The following is a 15,739-nucleotide window of genomic DNA, read 5'->3' on the forward strand; positions in this document are numbered from 1 at the left end:
TCAAATAAAACTGTTTCTGCAGTTAGAGAATTAAACATTGGGCAGGCCAAATAAGTCATCAGTTGGCTTAACTCAGTTCAGAGTCTGACTGTCATCCCCCTTTCTATGGTAATGTCTCTCTGCTTCATGCATAACCCAGCATTCTCCCACCATGACCTCTTGTCTTGGCATTTGTCCTAATTACTCTGGAAATTCTTATCACACTGAACATATTGGAATTGTACTTCTAATTCATATAAACTCAAAACCATGTACCCTATAAAGCTCTCAGCAAGACATTACATCTTACAGACATTGAGTCATCTCTTTTATGGCCCATTCCTTAGCTCTGCCTCACACATTAATTCTTCATATGATCCTATTTGAATAATATTTTAAAATAAAAATATCTCTGGGAACCCTTGCCTTTGTAAATAGCTCCCAAGTGCACCCGAGAGCCAACATTTTAATACCCAACAGGCCTTACACCCATGAGAAGGGAAAGAGATCTGTGTTTAGGCATTTTTTGTCTCATTTAGAAATTTCCACCCTTTCTGTTTCTTATCAAAATAGGTGAGTCTATTCTGGCCTTGTTTTCCTCCCCAGAACCCAGTGCTGTTTTCACTGGGTCTAGAAGAGCTTGCTTGTGTCTCACAATGTTGTATGCTATCTGTATACTGCAAGCAAGAAAATCATGGTACCAGATGGCCATCACCATACTGAAGCTGGTCCTATCTAGTTCTAGGGAGACCGAGGCAGGGGCATTCAACCACAGTCAGACATTAGCCAGGTCTACATAGTAAGTAACATGGCAGTTAGGGTAACATAGCCAGATACTTTTCAAAAATACTTAATGAATGGATAAAATAAAAAGTGTAGAAAGCTAATCTGAGTCAGACAATGTACACATCTGCATATCCATGTTCTCATTTATAGCCCATTTATGCCATCTTCCACATACCATGCCATACCATTCAGTGTAGAGATTTGGGTTCTGAACCTGAACTTATTCTGTTATTTCATGAAGTCCTAGACCATTGTTTATATAACAGTATATACCAGCGGGCTACTGAATCCCAACATGATTGAGTGTGCTGGAATTTAGTCATTCCTATCTGAAAGTGTTCAGCCTGGCTCATGATCTCATGTAGTTAATTAAAAGAATGCTAAAAATATATGCTAAACAATTTAACAAACATAAAAATCCCTTTGCACAATCAGCCATGTAATGATATTGTTATTTATATGTTGATGTGTTATTAAGTGGAGTTTCTCATTCTCAGCAATCCCTTTTCAGACTATGACTTCATACCTTCTATTCCTTGAAGTTCATGCAAAGAAGCAAGTTGCAGAATTTCTGTCACTGCCCAGAGATTAGATTAGACAGAAATCTAAGGGACCATAGACACCATGTGGATGGGCTATGGAAAGGTGTACTAGAGAGTTCAGAAACAGACAGAGAGGACAAGTGTTGAGGCAGTCAGCGAAAGCCACGCAGATTGATCCCAGCTAGAGGTTGTATGGCTGCTGGTCCCTGCTGATCCGTCTCTTCCCCCTGTCACTCCATGACTCTCATGGGATAGACTGTACCAGCTGCATATAGGAAACAGTACAGGGGAGAGGAGAGGCATGACCTGGATGGACTCAGAGTAAATGTTTCCTGTGCTGTGGAGTTGAGGGAAATTACTAACTGCTATTGAAGACTGGAGCATTTCTTGCACACCTGATTTTGTGGCCTCTATGTTAGAGCGGCCCCAGCTTACAGTGAGCAGTTTCAGTTCGCTTTTGTGTTCCTCTTCTAGACCACTGGTTCCCAAACTTGTCTACATGCAGAAACCACCTGAAGAACAGAGAGACCTGTCCTTGTCTTGCAGCTCATCTCCAGGGGTTGTCATTTCAACAGCTCTGCAATGAGGTCTGGGATTTGTAACTTCTCCAGGTGATCATAATTTCCAGACCAATTCTCAGAATCACTATTCCAGAAAGTTCTATGTCTCTATAAAGTCATGGCTCATTTCTGTGCCATCTAAAAGAAGACTACTTATACTTTATAACCAGTTTCAAACCGAAAAAGTCCAAATACAATTCTGAAATTGTAACTTTGTATCATGGGATAACAAACAAAATGCCAAATCAGCTCTATTTAGTAATTTACCTATCACCTTATAGACAACAGCCTTCAGTAAACTGTTTCTTATTATGAATTACACTGACCAGACATGGATTGGTGGATTATATGTAATTCAAAGTACATATGTGCGAATGAATGAAAATATATTCACATTTCTAGATGGAAAATAAGGCCTAAATATCTTTATCCCATATCCCCTATAAGCACAAGCTAAATAGAATGTTTAAATGTCCTGTGTCCTAGCCCTATCTATTGACCATCTGTTGTCTCTCTGTCTGTGCTTGTTCCCCCCTCCACATGTCTGTGGATGTTCTCTTGTGTGGACATGATGTACATGTATGGGTACAGGCACATGTATAACTGTGCTTGCAGAATTGAGAGGACAGCCTTAAGTATGACTCCCAGGAATATTATTTACCTCTTTGAGACTAGGTCTCTCATTGGTTTGGTGCTCTCAAATTAGGCTAGAAGGGCTGGCACATGCACTCCAGGGATCTCTTTCTCTCTGCCTCCCTACGTCTGCTATTGCAAGCTCCTGTTAGCATGTTATCATTTTGATACAGGTTCTGACCAAGCGGCTCTACTCATTCTTGGCTTTGTCAACTAAACTATCTTCCCAGCCTGGTTTGTGTGTTTGTTTGTTTAATTCACTTTACATCCTGATCATATCCTTCCCCTCTCCTCCCAGTCCCCCCCCCCCGCCATGCTTCTCTTCCAACCCATGAGTCCAACCCACCCTAGCATATCAGACCACTGTAGGCCTAGGTATATCCTCTTCCACTGAGACCAGACAAGGTGGTTCAGTTAGGGGAACAGGATCCACAGGCAGGCAACTGAGTCAGGAACAGCCCCAGCTCCAGTTAGTCCTACATGTAGACCACGCTGCACATCTGCTGCATATGTGCATGGAGGCAGGGGTTAGGGGGAGCTTGGTCTAGCTCATATATGTTCTTTGGTTGATGGTTGGTGGTTCAATAACGGAGAGCCCCCAAGGCTCCAGGTTAGTCAACATTATTGGTCTTCTTGTGGAGTCCTCTCTCCTCTGGATCCCTCCCTCAATCCTTCCCCCAACTCTTCCACAAGACTCCTTAAGCTCTGTCTAATGTTTATCTGTAGATCTTAATATGCAGAAATTCCAAGTATTGTAGTGCACACTCTACCCAGCAATCCACTTCTCTCTCTGTGGATGTGCAGTTCCCATGAGACTGTAAGTCACCAGAAGGCAAGAGTCTTGTCACATTTGCTTGTCACTCTCCAGCACCAAGCAGCACCATACATATTGTACAGAAGATATAAATAGTTATTAGATGAGCACAAAATCAGAACTGTAGACCTGTTCCTTTTATTACTTACTGTACGTCCTAGTTCCTCTTGAACTGGAAAGGACTGAAATTAGTTGAGTCGTGAACTGTGACTGAAAGAAGAGCCATGTGAAGAAGCAAATGCACTTATGTGCCTCAGCGGAACTCGATGTCACTGATTTGAGTAAACACTGAGTCTGCTCATAGTTCCTAGAGACATTTTTGCTGTTTCCTTTAGGGAGTTCAGCAATGGTTTTGATTCAAGTCGGATTCTACGTTGATCATCTTAGTCTGCCTCTGATGCTTTATTGACACTTACTATACCTTTAAATTCTGTATTCTTTGTGCAATTTCTGGATTGGCTACACACAAAACCTGAGATGCCTGAACCTGTGCTCATCTAGAACAGTAATATTAATAGATTTTAGAGGCTTTCCTAACTTTAACTGCCCACCCCTAATTTTGCATCCTGTATTTTCTATCTGATCACTTCAAACAGAAATATACATTTATCTTTCATAATTAGACAGTGGGTTTTGTTCCACTCTACCTGATAAATGCTTACCAATAAATGTATACTGTGTTTATTTGGCAATTTTCTGTTAAATGGGCATTGGAAATGTTCAACATGCTTTTTATCTTAACTTGTGGTGAAGGGGCTCACGATGTGTGCTCTTGGTGTGTGCTAAAGGTTACCTTGTGTGTATACATAAGGCAATGGCTCAGCCACAGGCTATGCAACGAAGAGTCTCCTACAGGTTTGTAATTTAAGGAATTATCACAACTGGATTCAAGTCGTACATGTGCAAAAGGAACTCATTTGTATGTCCAGATTTTTGAAAGTTTCCAATAATTTATAGGTGATATGCACAGTATAATACCACTTACAAAACACATAATACAATACACACAGTATAAGAGATTTAACAATATAATTGAGTACCTGACCAAATGTATTTCTTTTGAGTAAAATTATTTTTATAATATACCGTTGTTTTTAATTATTCATAATTTATTATTTGCACATGTATCTATTATACACATACTCACACATGTATCCATTTCATGCTGATACCTTTAGTAACTATGTTGCAAGTGTTTATTGCTTTGCACTTGGCCTTGCTATTTTCTTTCTCTTTAGAGGAAAAGAGGTTTACTGTTGTAAATTAATTTTTTGCATGTTAAGCCATGAGGTCACAGGGAATGGGCTCTTGCAGCTCCCAATCTTTCCTTTAGTCCTCACTAACTGGGCTTCTCTGGCTGCAGCAGGCTGGAGCCGAAGCTCAACCCACATACCTCTCTCGTTGGCTTTTGTTTTTCCCCGATTGTTTCCCTCCATCCACGTCAGGAAGCTGTCTCTGCTCTTCGAGTGTCTAATAGGCACAGTGCACACATTACGTCTCTTGTTAATGACTTTACCTATCATTTGCCGTTTGCCCTGATGCTCTTGGCGTGCTGAGTGATGTTGTAGACTCTACCAGGTTTGCTATTGCAACAGCACTCATTTGCTTGGTGTCTACCATAACACACTTTTTGTATATTTGCATGCATGTGATCAGAGCAACAGCCTTAACTTCACTAAAGTCCCAGAGAACACATACCAGGTGCTTCTCCTCTTTCCCTTTGTGCTTGTCACTTTGGAAAATTATTGGAAAATGGCTGCTGAGACTGAAAGTGCTTTTTTCCTATTTTCTTTATGATGTGGTTTAATTTTTAGTGTGATCAGTTTATCAACATCGTCCCTTTCTCTTTGTGGTGTGTGTATGTGCACGCACATGTGTGTTCTGGTACTCGGAGGCCAGCGGCAGACATCAGGCGGCTTTCCTTATCACTCGCCACCTTGAGTTTTGAGACAAGGTCTCATACAGAATGTGAAGGCCATCTGTTTGACAAAACGAGCCACTGAGCTTCAGAGATTCTCTTGTCCCTCCCTCCCCTGCTCCACAATTATATGTGTACTGCCATGCCTGGCTTTTTACATGGATTCTGGGGATCTGAACATGGATCATGTTAATGGAGAAGGACTTTACTAACAGAGACATCTTCCTAGCTCCCTCAGTGTATCATTTTGGGAATTAAAGTGCCTCAAATACAAAAATATGAAAATATTACATTTAACATAGATCTGTATTTTTCTAACTATGTCTCTCATATATATATATGAAAACTATATATGTATGAAAACTATATATATATAGTTTTCATGTATTATTTTTATTTTTAATTCTAAATCCTGAATCTAAAAACAAGTTATGTATAGAATTGGGGATACCAAAACATAACTATTTATTACCAGAGAAGTATTTTATAAGGTTTATTATTTTTAAATTATGTTATATGTATGCATTTGGGTTTGGGTATGTGTAGTGAGTGGAGGTGTGTATAGAAGTCAGTGAGGTCAAATCCCCTGCAGCTTGAATTATAGGTAGATGTGAGTCACCCAACATGAATATATCAAAAAAAAGAGGTGATGCTCTTCAAGAAAAGTACACAACCCTAATATGAGTCATCTTTCCAGCCCCATTAACATTTCCTGAAAGAAAAAATGCAGCTTAGTATTGTGTAATCATTATATTATACTTTTATTTATTTATTTCAAACAAAATCTTGATTTTGAAGAAACAACTGTCCTTTCCAGCTCAGGTCCAAATGTTCCACATTGGACACAGTGACTGTGTATTTTCTCTAGACACATTATGTATCTTTATATGTATTCCCCAGATATTTATAAGAAGATAGATAATAGTAAACTTAAATTGTATAAACCCTGGGCCTGGAGTATTGGCTCAGTGGTCAAGAGCACCGACTGCCCTTCCGAAGGACTCGTGTTAGATTCCCAGCACCTATGTATGGCTAACAGCTGTCTGAAGTCCATGTCCAGGGCATCTGTTGTTCTCTTCTGGCCTTTATGAGCACCAGTCATGTAAGTAGTGCCTCGACATATATGCAGAACACTCATGCATAGAAAAACTAAAAACTAATAATTTAAAGTGTATAAACCTAGTAGCACCCACTGGCATAGTATCATAGCTCTGTCTTTCCGAGCTGTTGCACCGCACTGGATCCTGGTGGAAATCCTCACTGGTATTCCTGCATACAGTTCTTGCAACAATCCTATGTAGCCACACACAAACCATCAGGGGGCACAGGAAAATAAGAGGGGCTGCTTTGTAAAACTTGAGACCAAGCCCGAGGTGTGTGGCTGCCTAGTTCTGCACTGTATCGTGAGCAAAACCTTTCAAGGACTTTATTTTTAAACTAGTGGACATATTCAATTTTGATAGGATTTTCTTTAAATTTGTGGGGACATACAGGCACCGTCCTGTCCGTGTTTCTCAAGTGGTCTCAGAAGCATTGACGCTCCAGGATAGAGCTGTGCCCGGCACCTGTTGTTGTTTCCAAGCAGGGTCTTACTATGTAGTCTAGGTGGGCGTGGAATTCACCATCCTCACGCCTGTCTTCCACGCCTGTACAATCACACCCTTTAGATGAGGAGCGCTTAAATCCAGCCACAGCAATGAATCACTAGAGGTCTCGGCCTGTGGCACACAACAGGTGCTTACTAAGTGCTGGCTTCTTGAGAGAACAATAGTCACAGGCTATTTCGGGCCAGCACTATTAATCCTTATTTTACTACAACATTTTTCTAAATATTGGCATACTTGAAATTCAAGGGGAAATAAACAGGTTTCTCTATTGTAAAATGACTGTGCAAGGTTGGGTTTATCTTTAAATTGTTGTATTTTACATAATGATTGCGTTTTAGTATATAGATAGGGTATTTATATACTAGTTAACAATATAACTAATATATTTTAAATGCACTGTTGGCAATATTAAAATAATTTGGAGGTAATACACCCATATATTTAAGGTGTGTGTGCGTGCATGTATGTGTGTGTGTGTGTGTGTGTGTACGTGTGGAGAGAGAGGGAGAGAGAGAGAGAGAGAAAGAGAGAGAGAGAGAGAGAGAGAATGGAGAATTATCTACTCAAATAATTGCTCTAAAATATAATGTTCCTTGTAAATTATAACTGTTTTGAAAATTCACATGAGTCAAAAACTATTTAGAGACTCCTTACACACACATATTAATTAATTAATTAATTTATTTATTGATTATGGTTATGATTTGAAAAAAATCTGCTTAATAAGGTCATGGTACAATCTCAACAGCTTTACACAACAGATTTTAAAAAGCCACCTTTATTAGTCTCAGAAGATCACTATAAAATTATGTTCTTACTATACACAGAAGAGAAAAAGACTCCTTATAGTTTATGTCAACCTCAAATAATGGTGACATATTGTTCCACACTATGTTGTTTTACTACGAGGAGGTTTTAGTTAACATTGTCAAAATAGTGAATAGCCCTTTAAGGGTCTCCAATGGTCATTTCAGGTTTCTTTCCAATAACCCAGAGCTGTGTGAATGCAGAGGTTCTTGAGGGGTCTGAAGAAACCAGTAGTTTGCTACTCTATACAGTCCTTCAGCCCTTAGAGGGATTCTAGACTACTTGTGCAGTTTCTCCAAGCCAACTGTGAGTGTCCCATTCCTCAGCTCTGTTGATGACTTTAAAAGCTCTTGCCAGTTTAATTGCTTCTTTTCACCGCTATTTAAAAGCTCAGGGCTCTTTGTTTACAGAAAATAAAAGGACATGAAAGAGAACTCATTTCATGTTAAAGCAGCCAGGGTTCTGAATCCGACATCCGGTCCCCAACCCAGCAGCCATTGTTTCTGCACACTAACTATAACAACCTCATAGCTGTAGGAAGACGAAGTCATTTGGAGGAGAAATTTATTGCTTCAAAGGCATGAAAATGTAATGTCTCTCTTGAAAGATAGATCCAAATGGAGGTCTGGGCACACGTTTCAGACGTGATCTTATTTTGTTAGCTTGTAATGGCAGCAGTTAGCCTGCAGACTTGTGTTTTTAAACACAGAGCAATGAACAAGCATAAGGAGGCAATGGCAGCTTTGCTCTAAAGCGTTCACTTGGCAAAAACCATGGGGTCACCATGTCCTTTATCTGGGAAAAACAAAGGAAGTATTATTGAAAAACAGCAAAATATTGGTACTATAATTGAAATTAAATAGAATTAATGCTAAAAGGGTAAACAAAGCCCCATTCTGTAGTAAGGGTGCGACCATATGCCTTACTCATTTATTCATTACCAAATCTCGAGTTAGACAGCCTTACTGCTTGGATTGTCAGAAGCCAATAATATACTGGTGTTTGTATGCTACTCTTCCCCTCTTCATTGGGAAACATGTATGTGTTAGAGGATTGGACAAGGAAAAGAATTTCCAGGAAAGATAGTTCTGGCTGATGATGGTCACTGTATCTTCATCCTTCTTTAGAAATTCATCTGAGCACCGATGACTTTGTGTACTTGTCCTTACAGATGATAAGAAAATGTCTAAGTATCACCAAGAGCAAAGGAAGTAATTGAACATATTTATAAAAACCAGTGGATGCCATCGCTGGAAGGTTTGAGCAGTCGATGCTGGAACAAATGATGCTGATATTTTTTCCTGTTGCATTTGAAGTTAGCGTTTGTAAAAATATTCCTAAATCTTCAAAATCAATTAAGGTGCACTTTCATAGAAGCTTAAAGTTCAAGACTCTGAGGAACATAAGTGGAACTTCATTTACTCAAAACTAATGGGCCCTGATGTGATTGGGATTTCAAGAAATGGTATAATGCTCATTTCTTTAATTACATGGTCATTTTGTTTTAATGTCCTCTTTACACTTCTTAGGGTTCAATCATGCACCAATAGCCATTTTTCTTTCCCTTAGTATTTTATCTTTCCCCATAACTTTTATGTCTTCATCGAGAATTGGGGTTATACTTAATGTCTTAAGAAGCTTCTCTAGGGTTGGATAGATGTCTTAACAGTTAAGAGCAGTAGGCAGCTCAGAAACACCTGCAAAACCAGGACCAAAGGGTATGATACTTGTGTCTGGTTTCCCTATGTACCTGCACACACGTACACACACACACACACACACACACACACACACACACACACACACACACACACAAATACACACACACACACACACAACAAGAAACAGTTTTGTTTCATCTTACAAATAACAATCAGTCCCTTTAATCTTAATGGTATTGGAAATGAAATAATTGTTCTTTACAGTGCCTCCTCTAAGTTGGAAATGGGTAGCAAGAAGAATTTTTTTCTTGACTTATTAATCTATTTCTGCAGCATGTTGATTGATTTCAATATATTCTAGAGAAGTGGAAAGACAGACAGGAAAGTAAGCTTTTAAATTCTGCCGTAGAGTGCGTATTGATTTTAATGTAAAGCTTACATACCATACATAGCACTATAAATCCCCTCTATGATTTTTTTCAGGCATAAGTTAGTCAGTAAGCCTTTTTGGTGTGATTACCTCACACAATATATTGGGGGAAAAAAAGAAAGAGAAAGCAGAAAGACAGATTTGAGTAGGAAAATAGAGCACTCGATGCAGAAGGATGTCAAGCGTAACGGTTTATTGTTTTTTCATACACGATGCTATTCATTGTGTTTTGTTTGCAGCTGTTATAATATTATGGCAAATTCAATTCTCACTCCACTCCTGCAATGCTCACCATTATGCTCTAGAATAGGACAAGCAGTCGGGCTCCCTTTAAATATGTAGGTACGATTTAATCAGTGGATTTGGTTATTATAGTGATGCCCTCTGGAAAAATGAGAATGATTTCATGAGATGAAGATAGAAAAATTTTCACAGTGAAATAAAAAATAAGCAGGAATTTTGAGAGTCCAAGGATGTTAGATACTAGTTATTGGGGAAAAATAGCTATAGGCGAACTGAAACAGAAAATAAAACAATTTTAATATAGACCTTAAATCATTCACAAAATCAGCTCAAAATGGATCATTGATATGAATCACCATGAAACTAGGGAGGCTCTAACAAACAGGCTAGGAAATCATCTAAAAGATCTTGATGGTGAGGAAGAGCTCTGGTATGCAGCGATGTAGGCACCATTCATGAAGGAAGCAACTGACAAAGTAGAGTAGATGAAAATGAAGAACATCTCTATGACCTTTGATATAAAGAGTGAGAAGACAAAGGCAGGGTGGGAGAAAAACTTCCAATTGGCCACAGCCAAATAAAGAGCCACGGTATGCAATATATAAAGAACTTATAAAAATCTAAACATAGGCAAAAGAATAAGCTAGTTAAAAATGTGGATGATACCGGAACAGTTCTTCCCAAATAAACGCACAGAGATAACCAAGGAGTAGATAGAAAGATTGTCACCGTTATCGCAATGCCCATAGGTTGGAAAAGGGTGCAGAGAGAGATAAACCACTCTGAATATGATTTCATGGAACAGCGTCTGCTTTATTGCATGTGAAGAACCATTTATTTAGTAGAAATCTATCCACCATGATGGGTTAGCACATTACCCTGGAGTGGATAGTGAACACCCATACTACCAGAGTCTCTATGTAGAAGATGCCCTTTAAAGGAGGTACGGAGAATGCAGTAAGCCCACTCACTGTAGGATACCCAGGCTGCTAGAAAATGCAGGGTTCTGTCTTCAAGGACATGGTGTGCCATGCTCCTTATTTAGAAGAACAATGTGACAGACAGGCGGACCTTCAGGTCAGACCTGCCTTTCCTCCTATAAAAGACATTAACTACCACATCTTTAAGTGACTGGAAGTTAAAACAATAGAGTGGTACTGGCACTCCTATTAGAGTGGCCAACAACCAAAACACTGACTGTAAATGCTGGGGAGATGTGATCAACACGAGTGGGCCAGCATTTTGGGAAAGAATGTGGCAGTTCAAAAAAAAAATGGTACTCTCATTATATAACCCAGTAATTGTGTTCCTTGATATTTATTCAAATGCATTATAATTTGTGTCCACACAAAAACCTTCATGTGACAATTGATTCCTTATTCATCCATTATTAACCCAATTTGGAAGCAATCAAGATACCTAGCAAGTAAGACGATAAATAAACTGGGATCCTTTGGAGGACCCCAGTGTGCTGATCTGGGCAGTATCTGTGACTTTGCTTTTTCTGGAGTGTTACATAGTTGCCATAGAACAATCTGGGAAAAGCATAATCACAGACAATACAAATACCAGTGGGTAATGATTATAAGGACAAGTAAGAGAAAGAGAATGGTGAACACACAGGAATTTGAGGGCAGGGGAGTGACCCTGCAATCCTGCAGGAGACGGCAGGGGAACTACACTGCGTGATACTAAGGGAGTGGAGCCATGTTGTGTCCATTTATTAAAAACTCACCGAATCAAGACGGAGTCACACATAAATGTAGGACTGGGTGGAAGTGCTGAGTTATCGGTCGGATCACTTGCCACTTTGAGGCAGGAGGATGATTATGGAGAAAGTCATGCGCATATGGAGACGTGGAGCTAAGTGGAGTCTCTAAACCTGACCGTGTGAAGTAATACATGTGAAAGTGGTTGAGGGCCTTTAGAAGACAAAGGTAAAAACAGAAGTTAGACACATGCTGGATTTGCGGTCACATGGACCCCTCTTCAGTGACTTGGGCCTCTGATAAAGTGCTCTCTTCTGTGTGTCTTCCAGCTAGTGGTGATTCTAGGAGAACGAAGAGCTTGCAAATGAACGTAGAGTGCTGAGGAAGATCAGGAGCGTTTGGGAAACGGTGAGGACACTGAGAGGAGTAGCTGCCAAGTGGACGGCCTCGTCTTGCCCGAGAACGATGCTACAGAATCTAGCCGAGGCGGACTGCACTTGATCACAGGTGGGTGGTTGACACTGAAGTAGTGACATCTGTTCTGTACTTGCACAAAGGTTCTATCTGCTTTGCATTTTGCAGTGACTCTATCTGAATAAGTGGATGGCAGTGCACTGTGGGGCTAGCCAGATGACAGGTACTGTATAGCTTGATAACTGAGCGAAGAGGGTGTTAGGAGACAAACGGCACTAGTTGGATAAAGAGAAAAGTATTATTTAGAACCACGGCCTGAAAAACATTTCTTTACGATCTTGAAAGCGCCAAAGCAATTTTAAAAGAATACAAAAGCAAGCTTATTTTAAACTAATGTTTGTGTGCACATGAAGAATAGTTTGAGAGAAATAGAAAGTTTTTTTTTAAAAAAAAATTCTAAAGTCTGACATAAAGAAATCTCATAGTTCAAGCAACTAGACAGGTGACGAAGGTGCCCAGACATTTCTTAATTGAAAATTTCTTTCTCTTGGCCACGAAAGAAAATTTCCTTCTGTTCTAGCATCTGTTTGCTGTGGTTCACGAGTTTCTCCAATTTCACAAGCCTGTGTGCTTCTTGTGACATCTGGGAAGCTTTAGTAGGCTACACACAGAAAGGGTGAGGTGGATGGTGACCAGTACCATAAGCTTCCAGCGTATTCTTTATACACAACACAGATTAAAGCAATGGGCCTGTCCTTTCTTCTTCAAGAAGAGGTCACCAGTCCACCAGTCTATGTGAAATATTGAAATTTTATCCTCCTCCAACCCACTTATCATGACAAGAGTAGAAAGGGTCTACCTAGGTGTGGTGATAGAACTTAGGAGATGTTATTTCTAGGTGTGTCTGTGTAGACCAGCTTATGGAGGCTGCCTATATCTCTTTGCTTCTCTTTGCCTGCTGGACAAAACGGCACATTTTAACAACCTCTATGTAAGTACATTGCAAGGCTGAGGAAGAAAATACGTTAGAATTTATGTTTGAAAGCAAAAGCCATTATATTTGAGATTTCTGACATCTCCTATGCTTATTTTGGAAGTTTTTAAAGGAAAAACACTTACAATTTCTTGCTTTCATTTGAGGGGGAAGATCTTACCATCCTTAAATAAGTTGATTTTTGTAAACTTCCTATCTTTCAAAATATTTTAAAACATTCGTTCCATTTGATATTGGTTTCATGTGCTGTCAGTAACATCCTAAGTCTCTATATTCTCTCATTGTTTGCAAGGATCTATCAGGGGCTGAGCAGAAACAGGCTCTTCTGTTGTCTTCTTTTTGGTTTCCACATTAACTTAAGAGATAAATGCAATGACTTTCACTAGTGTTCTGACATGTGCTCAACACAAGCATGTCTTGTCCTTTGGCCTTCAATGAACATTCTAATTCTGCTTCTGTTGATACTGTTTTCTATAGTCTTGAAGAACAGATAATCCTGCTATGGCTAGCAGGAGTGGTTTCTATGTGACCTGAGAATTCTGTGTTCTGATTGGCCAGCTGGTCAGCACCTTCGTGCCTGGGAAGTTGGCCTCAGACTGCTCAGTTAGTCTATGGGAATGGAATTTTCTTTTCCTGATTCTTCTGGTCTTAGTGTTAGCAGAATTCTCTGAGCTTTAGGTTGACGTGAGAGAGCTGATAGAAACTGACCTGTGCTGTAATCGCAATGTCCAGGTACTGCCGTGGTCTATCAAGAAGAAAAGTTTTCCAGAAGCTTATAACTCTTCTGTGATCTTCATAGCCCACTGATTTGGCTAGAATCATGTATTAGCCAGTCCACAGCTAATGTTCTTAACTGCAGGGAGGGGGGTCTCTTAAGACCAGCAGAAAACACAGATACTTACACTACAATCACACCAGTAGCAAAAGTACAGTTACGAAGTAGCAGCAAAAATAATTTTATGGTTGGTGGCCACCACAACATAAAGAACTATTTTAAAAGCTCACAGCATTAGGAAGGCTGAGAACAAGTGATCTATATATCTATGACACTAAACATATCAAAGGGCCAAAAAGTACAGAATTAAACATATATTTTCAGAAGATATTAGAGACTTACATCTTAAGTTTCTGAAAGGGCCTTGAACATTCTTCTGCCATTTTTAATAAGTGGTGTTCTTAATATTGATGATTTATTAAATCAAAATGGTAACTTTGAAACAAGTTGAAGATGATATGTCCCCTAAATATTAAATATTCAGTCAATACTTTAATTCTCTTATGTAAAAGTGAATAAGGATGTTTAATTCATTTGCTAATTTATCGCTTCAATAAATTATGAAATTTTACAAATATAACAATTATTCTCTACTGTATTTCCTCATGATCAGTAAACATTTATTATTTACCTATCTTATATGCCTATATCCAGGATCAGGTAATGATTCTCAGACAAGGAGGAGTCAGAAAAGTGGAAAAAATTTAAGAGACTTAGAGCAAATTAAAAATTAAACAGTAATCATTTTAGAGTATCATGTAACTTTGTGAGTTTGATACACCTTTTCATGATTAATTTATCTCTGTCTGATGAGTCAAATCACAATTTCTAAGACCTTCTCAACCAATTCTATTCTTTCCACTTGGGATTCTTTTTGTATTGTTTTGTAGTTTGCTGCATAACTGACCCTAAAATGATCCATTACCCTGCCCATTTTGTTGCCTTGAATTAGCTTACAAAATTCTGGGGGGTCAGGGTCACATTTTCTGGTTGTTTTATTTTATTTTGTTTTATATTTTTTTACAGAGCACTCTGTAACTTCTTAGAATTTAATGGTGCAAATCAATCCACTTTAATTTTAACTCTTAAAAACTCTATTTTGGAAAGAAGTTATGGTCAAAAGCACAGAGCCTTTCAACCATTGCTATATGAATGCGAATGGATACATTAAAAAAGCTTAAATCCATAAACTATTAAGGCATAGCAACTGCCTTTGTGTGTAGGGATAGAAAACACAGAAAAACTCTTCATGTAGTAATGGAACTTTTAGCACAGAAGGTGATAGAAAAACCATTGTGTATCAAATATTCATCCAATTAAAACATGCTAAACAATGTGCTGTGCTCATTATCTTGCTGAGGGAAGTGGAATCCAGAAAGCTGTTGATATTTCAGCTTGAAGAGGTTATTTTTGTTGTTGTTGTTTAATCAAGTACTAATCAGGAGAGATGCACTTTATAACAAGAGAGCCAATTTATCTGACATCAAAACCACTCATGCAGTTAGCCTTAGATGATTATTCTTAGAGCCGTGTCACCTATTTCCAATTAAACTCTACTTCCTGTTATTAAGGTGGTGACAGTAGGCATGGGTTTAAACCAAATGTCCTTCCTTTCTCCGCATTGCCGCACTGATGAAGCCTTCTAGTAAACAACCAGTTAGCCTGCACCATAAAAAACCTTCCAAAATAACTCAACCCAAAGGGAAGTTCAGTATTTTGTGGAGAACTCTGTCTCTCATAGGCCCAGGATTTATTGCTAGTTTCACTTCTCCTCTGTTGATCCACTTTAAAGCAGGCTGTGTAGTGGTTACGCAGCTCATCTAACAGCAAAGAAACATTTTGCCCTTTAAGGTTAGAGCAAGAGCTT

At 39.0% G+C, this 15,739-nt stretch overlaps 1 long non-coding RNA gene across 6 annotated transcripts in view; it reads left to right on the plus strand.

Moving 5' to 3' along the window:
• LOC147995542 (uncharacterized) overlaps positions 1-15,739 on the plus strand; it is a 119,342-nt gene that overhangs the window by 57,012 nt on the left and 46,591 nt on the right. For all 6 annotated transcript variants that reach the window (XR_015683630.1, XR_015683628.1, XR_015683629.1 and 3 more), the window contains one exon: positions 12,019-12,196. This is a non-coding gene — a long non-coding RNA (uncharacterized LOC147995542). The remainder of the gene's footprint in view (positions 1-12,018; positions 12,197-15,739) is intronic.

The sequence above is a fragment of the Rattus norvegicus genome, chromosome 3 (genome assembly GCF_021556685.1).
Source record: "Rattus norvegicus strain SHRSP/BbbUtx chromosome 3, alternate assembly SHRSP_T2T, whole genome shotgun sequence".
Taxonomy (NCBI): Eukaryota; Metazoa; Chordata; class Mammalia; order Rodentia; family Muridae; genus Rattus; species Rattus norvegicus.